General features: G+C 41.0%; 1 long non-coding RNA gene across 1 annotated transcript; it reads right to left on the bottom strand.

Annotated features, from left to right (window-relative positions):
- Positions 1–2,542: 2,542 nt before the first annotated feature.
- Positions 2,543–8,486, bottom strand: LOC103923696. Its single transcript, XR_663944.1, has 3 exons — positions 8,476–8,486; positions 7,672–7,674; positions 2,543–2,620 (listed from the first exon to the last, which is right to left on the bottom strand). It is a non-coding gene; the product is annotated as an uncharacterized LOC103923696 (long non-coding RNA).
- Between the last annotated feature and the right edge of the window lie 1,017 nt (positions 8,487–9,503).

The raw sequence follows: 9,503 nt of genomic DNA, 5'->3' as shown, positions 1-9,503 counted from the left end.
GACTTTTAGTTTCAGAGTAGGGCTTTCTTCTGCAGGTTGGCAGTCGCTTAGCTTTGGGAAAAAAGTCAACTGGATATGAATCAAGATGGGCTGGTAGCAACCTCTTCTTCAAGCTGAGCCTGCCACAGGAGTAGATGTCATGAAGGTGAAGAGAAATGTGGCTTTCTTAGAATTTCTTGTCCAGTTCTGCACCTGGTGGAGAATAACTCTATTCTACTCCTTGGAAAATATAGTGATCACAGTCTTAGAAAAGCCTTCGGTGCTTTAAAATAACTTTGACAAGTCACCAACTGGCATTCTGAAAGAGATGTGCAAGCACATAAAAAGTGTGGGTAACAAAAGGCTTTAAAAAAAACAGAGAGGGGGAGAAACAGCTGGGAGATGTATGGGGCTAATCACCCCAATGCTAAAGTTTTTCCATCCCTTTGATTATTGTCTTTTGACTAAGCAATAGTTAGGTTGAAAAGCTATACCACACCTGGTACCCAGCCATCAGCTGTAGCAATTAAGGCCTTCTCCTCAAAGAAGAAAATACCAGAATCACATTGAAAACTTCCTGGTGGCTCAAATGAGAGCTAATCTCTAAAGACAGGTTTATATGAACACAGTAAAGCCAAGTCTTACTCCTCCACACTTCAGAAATGCCTGGCACAGCCTAAGCTAAATGATGTGGAAAAAAGAGCAGGAAGAGTGTGAGCCTGCCAAGTATCCACTAACTCCAAAGATCACTGTCCTTGGTGTTCTGGAAGTGCTGGATGGACTCGGCAAAGATTTTACACCACAAGCTGAAGTGTTGTTTAATAAGATTTGTCAATGTAAACATACTCTTGGAATGGAAGGCTCTGGGATGAGCAAGTCACCAGAGATCCAGTTTCAGGGAAACACATCTAAGAATGTCTTCTTCACATTGAAGTAGCTTCATAAAATGCAAGTGGGCTGAGCGGTGTCCATATTTCTGGTATCCAACTTCTCCTATGGTTTGTACCTATGACATTCTCAAACACTCCTCACCTGGACCTGTTAACAGTGGTGGTCACTCTGCATCCTTGCAAAGTAAATTTCTGCCCTCAGATTCCCTGCTTTAATCAGTGAATACTGGCTGGAACATCCCTGGTTGGGAGGCAGGTCAAATTTTAAATCCATGTAATCAATGTCATTCTCGGCAGTAAAAAGTTGATGATAAGCAACACAGGAGGGACCTTTACATAGAGGCTTTTTCTCTGCTAATCTGGGTGTGTAAGAGTTGAAACAGTTCTAGCTCAGACTTTGACACACACTTCAAAACCACAGTGAATGGGACCCACATTTAACATGTCTCTATTACCTATGGGAAAGTTTCTCATCTTTTTCCTCAGCTACAAATGATGGGCCCCATGTCTATTGACCTTGCTTCTAAAAGGTTTAGGAGGACATGTGTAATAGGAACTAAATTCTTCTTTTTCTTTTAGGGTTCCTTTTCTTACTATACATCAGACACAAACACTTCCCTGAGAGGACAGAATCCACCTTATTCAAAATGTCCTACCATTACACGAGGCTTGGCAATATCTAGGCTCTTTCTCAAAAAGGGTACAGCTTTTTGAGACAGGCTGTCAGATATGTGCCCTACACACGTCACATTCATCACAGCAAATCAGGAACCCACTGAAAGACATATCGTGCAATAGTTCTGGCATATGGAAGGATCTTCCTAACTTTGACCACAACCAATAACTATTCTTATTCAAAATCCAAAGGCTTTCTGATGATCTAGGATTTAGCTTGACCATTACGTTACCAAGAAGGAATGTTATGATGGCCTTATTTGCCCTTATTTCTCTGGTAATGGTGTCAACATAACTCACAGGAACTTAATGCAAATTTTCCTACATAAGGAATAAACACTGTTTGTTCTTTCCTTGAAGGGTTATGCAGCATAACCCATGTATAGAAAGTCCCCCACATGCCATTGCTCTATAATGTCCATGTATACACACCAGATAGATGTTTTGTGAATCTCTGTGGTGAGCCGCATGAGCAGCCCCTCAGCAGAATTACTTAAAATAAGGGCTAGTTTACCATCCCTGGAAAACATTTAAGCACTGTTAGAGATTTTCTTTCCAGCCATCTGTTCACTGCTTAGCAGTATCTCAGGCGACTTAGCCTACCTGTCCTACCTTTGTTCATGTGGAACAATAATTCCTGAAGGGATGAATAATAGCAGTGTAGCATAAATTATGCCCATTTTTTACCTCCCTCAGGAGATCTGGAAAGCAGTTCCTTCAGAGATGTTGTTCCAGCTGTTCCACTAAATCCTCTTCTCAGGAATGTGAGAGAGTCAAGGATTTAACTGATGGGATTGCAAAACCCAAGCTCATGATTTATGGGCAAACTCCAGCAGAGGGTTTGCTGCACAGAATAGAGTAAAAGCTCTCATTGCTTATATTGTCTCCTGAAAGCATCACTGTCCAAACACCACATGCTTCTGAGACTTCAATCCAGCTGCTGAATTTAGCATGCCACCCCAGCTACTTCACTGGCTTGACAGCTTCACTTGCTGTTTACTATTGCAACAACACACCATCAGTAAGGTAAAACTAACCTGTCTCACGACAGTCTAACCCAGCTCATGTTCCCTCTTCTCTATTTCCTTTACTCCTTTTACATCTGTAGCAATTTCAACCACGTAAACCCTGTCCATGTTTGTAGTTGACTTTTTATAATTCTTGAAGGTAAAAAGAGCCAATGCTCTTCTGCAGTAATCTTTTATTTGGCACCTTGTTCTCTGCACTCTAATAACTCCATCTGCTTTGAAAATGTCACTGGCCTACATCTGTTAATAACCTTTTTCAAGGCTCTTTTGATTTCTTACACAGTCACATAGCCTCCTTTGGTAAAAGAAAGGCCCTTCCCTTCTTATTTTCTTTCCCTTTTTCCCTTCCTTTTTTCCCTTTCCTTAGGGAAGGACTTTAGAAGAAGGTTTAAGACCTGGTAGCTCTAAGGCAGTGTCAGAAAATGGAGTCCGGAGCAGAGGCAAAGGATTTCTAGTCCGGCTATCAGGTGTTACTGGCAACAATTACAGGCTGGTTTCAGTGCTGCTATCTGAAGGAATTCAGCTGGTTGCTTAAGGGCAGTCCGGACCTAGAATGTACTCCTACTCACAGCTGTAGGAGATTTAGTTCAACTGTACCTGTGTCTCCCCATTCCTACTTGCTACTTTCAATGGTAATTAGTTTCTCCTCTCACATGTGCATTTGTAGTTTAGCTCACTGAGGGAAAACTACCATATGCTGTTTAGGTGACATAAACCTCAGCTCCAATATGATCAAAGAAAGAGTCAGCAGAGTTGGTGCTCAGCCTCTCCCGCCATGCCAGTGCCTGCCTGGCTCCCAGAAGCGCCACAGCTTGACCCTACTAGAGTCCAGCCCACAGCAAACCACACTCAGCTGCAGATGTGCTCTTGCCTATGGAGCAGGATTGTACCTTGCACTTAATATGACACACCAGGGAGGAAGATGATGTAAGACACAGCCCACCCCATTCCCCCAGGTACTAGAAAGCTGTTTTGCTCATTAACAGCACAGGCAGCTTCTGCCTTCAAGTGAGTGGGAGGTTTAGGGGCAGGATCTGGATCTTGCCTTCAGCCCAGAAAGCTGAAACAGGGGAAAAGCTGCTGTGGCAGATGTGCTGCCTTGGATTTATATGGCTTTATATATTTATATAAGGCTTTATATGAAGTGAGACCTGGAGAAGTCTTGGTCTAGTCTCCCTCTCAGGAAGGCTCAAAATTTGATTTTATCAGGTGATAGCCTCAATCTAGTTTTAGATTGGGGGAGGGGGGAACGTGCTTGGATCACTAAAAACCAAAGTTGAAATAGGCTTTACTGGCACACACATTGCCAGTTTCAGCGCAGGTGACTCAAGAAACACACAATCTGAGTCACTATTTCAGTGACATCAATGCTACCTCCAGCAAATAACCGAAACTCATCAAAAGAGTTGCATGATGGAGCTGCTTCTGTTTTAACTCATCCTGTCCCTGTAATGGGTCAACTAATGGATGTTGGTCTTTAGCTGTGGCAACCTGTCACATTTTCTAACTGGGAGAAGTGAAGAATGGTGCAGTGACCATGGCCAGGGGCTAGGTGACCTCTCCATACTGGGGACAGGAAAACTGACAGCAGGCAAGTGCCTCTGACTGTGGCTTTGCTGCCTCTGTCAGCTGTGCCGCAGAACAGCCTCCAGTTCTTGAACCAAACGGTTTGAGTCAGTTACTTTCATGTTGCCCATAGCCATAGAGCACAAATGTGCCAGCTGCCTGCCCTCTTCCCACACAAGGAGAAAAGCAGAGTGAAAATGAACATGTAGGCCAGGAGTCTGGGTTCAAGCCTAAACCCCAGTCTAATGTGGTAGGTAGGTAGCCTGTGTGACAACCACCCATCATGGAGTTACTAGAAATTTTCTTGAGTGGGAGCACAAGGGGCATAAATTTATTACTCCAATTAAAATCAAAGTAACCCGTATCTTTGGGAGGATACTGATGGTGTCAGAGCTGTAAGAAGATATGGTCCAGTTCCTTACATCATTCCTTTACCCCACTTTGATCCCAATACTTAAATTTAGGATGCAGCAGTTAGAACAAGCTCTCAGTGTGGTGAAGTAGGATGTTTAAAAAACCCTCACATTTTGTTTCCTTTCTGCTGGGTTTAAACTTTTAGATCAAATCACCCTGAAAAAGATGTTTGTGCAACAGGAAAATGTGGTATCAAGATTATCAGAACAAGGTAGACAATAATATATTTCATGTGACTTGATTGCAAAAAATGACAAGGAAACCACAGGACATCGGTGTGAATGCAATGGAACAAGGCCACGAAGCGTGTGTTGTGTGCCACAGACATAAGGGTTTATATAGACTTGAATGAGATTCAATTTAGATCAAAAGAACCTTCAGGGTTTTTTTTCTTTTTAAGATAGAGGCATGTCTTTTGGCATTACACAGCTTGTGGCTATTGAGGCAGATCTGAAGGTAACAGGATATGGAGCACACACTTCTGATTTACTAGCACAAATGGCTCACACAGGCATGGAAAGTAAACTGTTTTAAGCCCTTCAAGATCAGAGATAAGACTTATTAACAGGACTGGCTGGGGAGTTTTTTCTCATCACTTCCTTGCCATGCTAATTTGGTACAAAGGTACTTCCCTGACTGGCCTATTGGCAAACCATGACACCCAGATTTTGTAACATATTCCCTGCACTAACCTCCATGCCATGACCCCCCCATCCCGTCTCACTCTGCTGTTGCATCTTGCCTTTGTCATTTTATCCTGCTTCCTCTCATATCTCTTGGGCTAGTACTAGCTGTTCTTTTGGTTCCTGTTTTCCTACAGCATCTTCTTCTACGCGCAGGTGGGAAGTAAGACATGACAAACATACCTGAAATATCGCAGAAATAGGCAATTTGGTCACTGTCATCCCCTGGCAGAATGGTACTTTGCAGTAACCTAAAATGCTCCTACCCAACAGCAGCCTGCAAGAACTAAAATACACAGCCATCAAGTACTGTGACAAGTAACTCACACAAGATACTTTACTGTGCTTTTTCTGTATATTTTTCACTATTCCAGAATTCAGTTCTAGAAGTATAACTGGGCCCTGAAGAATTTTGTGCTGAAATGTAATGCACACTAGGACATCCTAGTACAGATCATTTATTCTGTAGAGCTGGTGTTAGCCAGGGGGCAATCTTCTCTCTCCCTCAGAAAGCTTTATCCTTCGGTTCTTGTCAACTTATCGATTTTACAATTTAAGACTCATCATAATTTAAAAACTGCAGATGCAGCTTCTTAAATATCACTATCAAAGCACCCAGAACAAGACTTGCTATGTAACTTAGAACACGCACAAAACAGCTTCTCTCAGCCTGATGTAGTTGATGGCTCCTTCATGCATGACTTGTTAAGTATTTTGTGTTCAGCTCTGTGCCCAGCCCCACAGATCGAAGCCAGGCTCGTGGAGCAGACCTTCCACATGCTATGGCTTCCAACCAAAGACCTGCAAAGTAATGCCCACTCCTGAAACCCGTCTGCCTCCAAGGGGACTGTGAGACAGAGCAGATGGTCCTCAAAGTGACTGTTCCTTAAAAGCAAGTGCTATGGAAAAGCAGGGAAATCAAGCTCTTATCCTACCACTTGCCCACTAGCTGTCTACCCCACTCCCTAATTCCAGCTACCTAGAACCTGCTTTCATCTCAACAGCTCCCAGCAATCCTACAAGCCTCACTCCAGAAAGAGAGAAATCTCGCTTTGACCTACTATTTTCTAACTTCTCATCTCAGCTTCTCCCAAGCGTCTTCTGGAGAATACTAAAACAAATATGCTTTCCTCAAAGCTCTATCTCTTCCTACTACTCAGGAGGTCCTTGCATGAAGAATCATTGCCCGGCTAACACCAATGAGAAACGCCATACGTGAGCACAAATAATCTGGGCACAGAGCCATTCATAAACAGAGCACAGTTTGAGAAGAAATCTCAAAATTCTTCTCAAACAGATTACTGTTTGAGAAGAAATCAATGAACTTGAATTTTGCAAACCTGAACAATTTTAGAATAGCATATTTTATAATTTTCTGTTCACAATTAAAGATCTTGACAAAATCAGTCAACCGATTTTAGTCTTCCACAGAAACAACACAGGGAAAATTACTTTAAACAAAGAACTCTCAAATACACAAAGAATACATAATAACCCCTTTCACTCCGTATCTTTCCTTCTGACTTCCTCAGAAATAACTACTTTACATGCCAGATTCTGCTGGCCTTAAAACAGATCATGCTGCCCAAATTAATAGGACAATTCTTGAACTATGGTAAAATTCAACATATGTGAGTTCTCTATTAAAATGCCTATATGCTCTGAATTTTTATGTTGGTACAAGCCCAGATTCTGTGTGGGGTACTCTCACTGTGCAGGAACAAAATCTTTTACATCTCATTTTCTCACGTTTTTTTTTTAAATAAATGGCTACATCATGTTTGCCCAAGACACAACATTCTGTTTGTATCACAAAATAAACCAACCAGTGGAATGGGTCTCTGGTGTGATGAGTAGTATTTGGAAGCAAGAGAAAAAGCAGATAAGCCTAGCCCTCATTAAGTTGTTCTTTTTCAGAGACTAAATGTTAATAGGACTTTTCAGTGCTTAGAGAAAACTTTGAATCAGACATTAAACTATTGGAAATACTTATTCAGAAAAAAGGTATATACCCCTGCTACACCTAAGGTTTTCCAGTGTGTTCAATATACTAATTTTTTACAAGAAGCACCTCTGTCTTTCATAGAAACATTTCACAGTCCTAAAACACGTCAATGCAAAAGTGTCCAATTTTGATTTTGAAAATGTAGTCACCTTTCCTCCTAGGTAACAGGACTTTCAAGATTAGAATATCCATTTCAGTTACATGATTCCGAAATTTGCTCATATATGTTCGTCCCCCTAACAAATATGGCTAAATAGTAAAGATGATTTAGATAGTATTTTTAAGGTAATTTTTCTGGGAAATTTGAAAGAGTCAACATAAAAAATGAATAAATTTATAAACTACTCAGATGTGTTGTTGAATTCAGGTTACTCATTTTCAAACAGCCCTCATTTCAAAAAAACATATATTTTAATCTCCAAATTGTGTACAGTCTGAACACTTAACTGAAAGGTGTCTTTGCAAATGCACTTTGTTACGTATTTAAGGAAGGCTAGGAGCACACACAGATACTGAGAATGGGATTGCATTACTTTATGCAGATCTGGTCTCTCTTTGCTTTTATTATTGGAATTATGTCTGTTGGAAATACAGACACTATGTTGTTAGCACTACAGAGAAATTTACTGCCTGGCCTTTTGCAGGTTCTTGTATGAATACTCCTTGTACATTCTTCATTCTGAGTCTCTATTATGTTTTGTCTCCCCTGTTTAGATCTGAGCAACCTGAAAGGTTTAACACACTAATTTATTTAATTTGATTTCTTTAAACAGATGGAATATAGAATTTCTCTAGCCTGTCTCTGCTTGAAAGACAAAAAGTTGTGTTTGATTAAAACATAACATCCAGAAATACATCTGCAGGCTGATTTAAAAACATAAGAAATGGAGAAATCCCACCACTTCTTTTGAAAGTTTATTTTGCTAGTTGATCACTTTCAGAGTTAAAATCCTGAGCCTTTGTTTGTGTGGGTAAAACCTGGTCAGGCTCCCTTCTGAATTACTGCACATTTGCCAGTGCTACATGGCTCTCTGCTCTCATGGTGTTTGGAATCTGGGACTGCATCTTGAAAAATTTGCTCAAATCTTTTGTGAGTACTGATCCGTTGTTTGTACTGTATTAGCAGATAGAGACTCCAGCTAAGATTTCACCGATATGTACACAGTAACTCTGTTTCTGCTACAATACCAAATAGGCAAAATGGAAGGTGAGAGAAGAGTCCTTCCTCTTTTTACGGGTGAAGAAATAAGGCACCCTGCATGCCCTTTTGAGCTCATTTAGGATAGTTTTAAACAACTGCCACATGTTGGGCTCAACTGAATTATTTTGAATTTACAAAGAATAAATGAAGATCAGAATCTGGCTCTGAAACTTGCCTGAGAGGAACAGGAAGTTTGTGGGAACTGAACCCAGGAAGAAAATTCATGTCTACAAAGCCCTGGAAAAGAGCCAAACAATTTATAGTTATAATAGATTAGAGGTCCTGTCCTAATTCTATTTGCTGATACCCAACTGCTTACTGCCTCATATCCTGTAAACTCAGACTGTGCACTGATGCACTCCCACATATGTGGCACCAGACCGACACCACTTTCGTCGTTTCAGTCTAAGCCAACTACAAATTTGGAAGCTTTTAGTCAGCAGCTAACTTGATAGTTTCACTGTCTTTAATGGATATGAACAATATATGTTGTGCCTTGTTACATACATTTTCTTGCTTTGCCAGTAAAAGCATTCGTGTGGCCAGAGTACTGCGTGGCATGTTGATTCTGAGTGGGTGTTTGGTGACAGGCTGAATCAAGCTCACTACCTCTGAGGTACTGTACAAAATTTTACCTTTTGGTTCAAATTTTCACTAGGTCCTTTCCTGAGTTCCTCTGATTGTCTTTTTTTATGTTTTGGCTTGTAACATCCCAAGTGACACAATACAGCTGCTGCCCTCCACTATGGCTGTTGGCTTGTCCATCTAATAATCTGAACCCTGAAATTATGGAATATCCTCTTGGTTGGCCCAAGATGGACCACGGACAGACCTAACTGTTTGTAAAGCAGGCTTAGTAGTCTTCATTTTGGCGTATCATATTTGACTGTTAATAGCTACTGCTGTTTCAGTCTTGCCTTTGTTTCACTGTAATATACAGAGGGTATTTCCAGGAGTCAGATTATTTTAAAAAAAGACTTTTTTTCCTTGCTATGTGGTAGATTTACATGTATCACTCTTGTCAACCATAATGAAAGTTACACGTGTAAAAACCCTGGTGGC

This window comes from Pygoscelis adeliae, unplaced genomic scaffold, assembly GCF_000699105.1.
Source record: "Pygoscelis adeliae isolate BGI_AS28 unplaced genomic scaffold, ASM69910v1 Scaffold160, whole genome shotgun sequence".
NCBI lineage: Eukaryota > Metazoa > Chordata > Aves > Sphenisciformes > Spheniscidae > Pygoscelis > Pygoscelis adeliae.
This window is presented reverse-complemented; position numbering and strand designations above follow the sequence as displayed.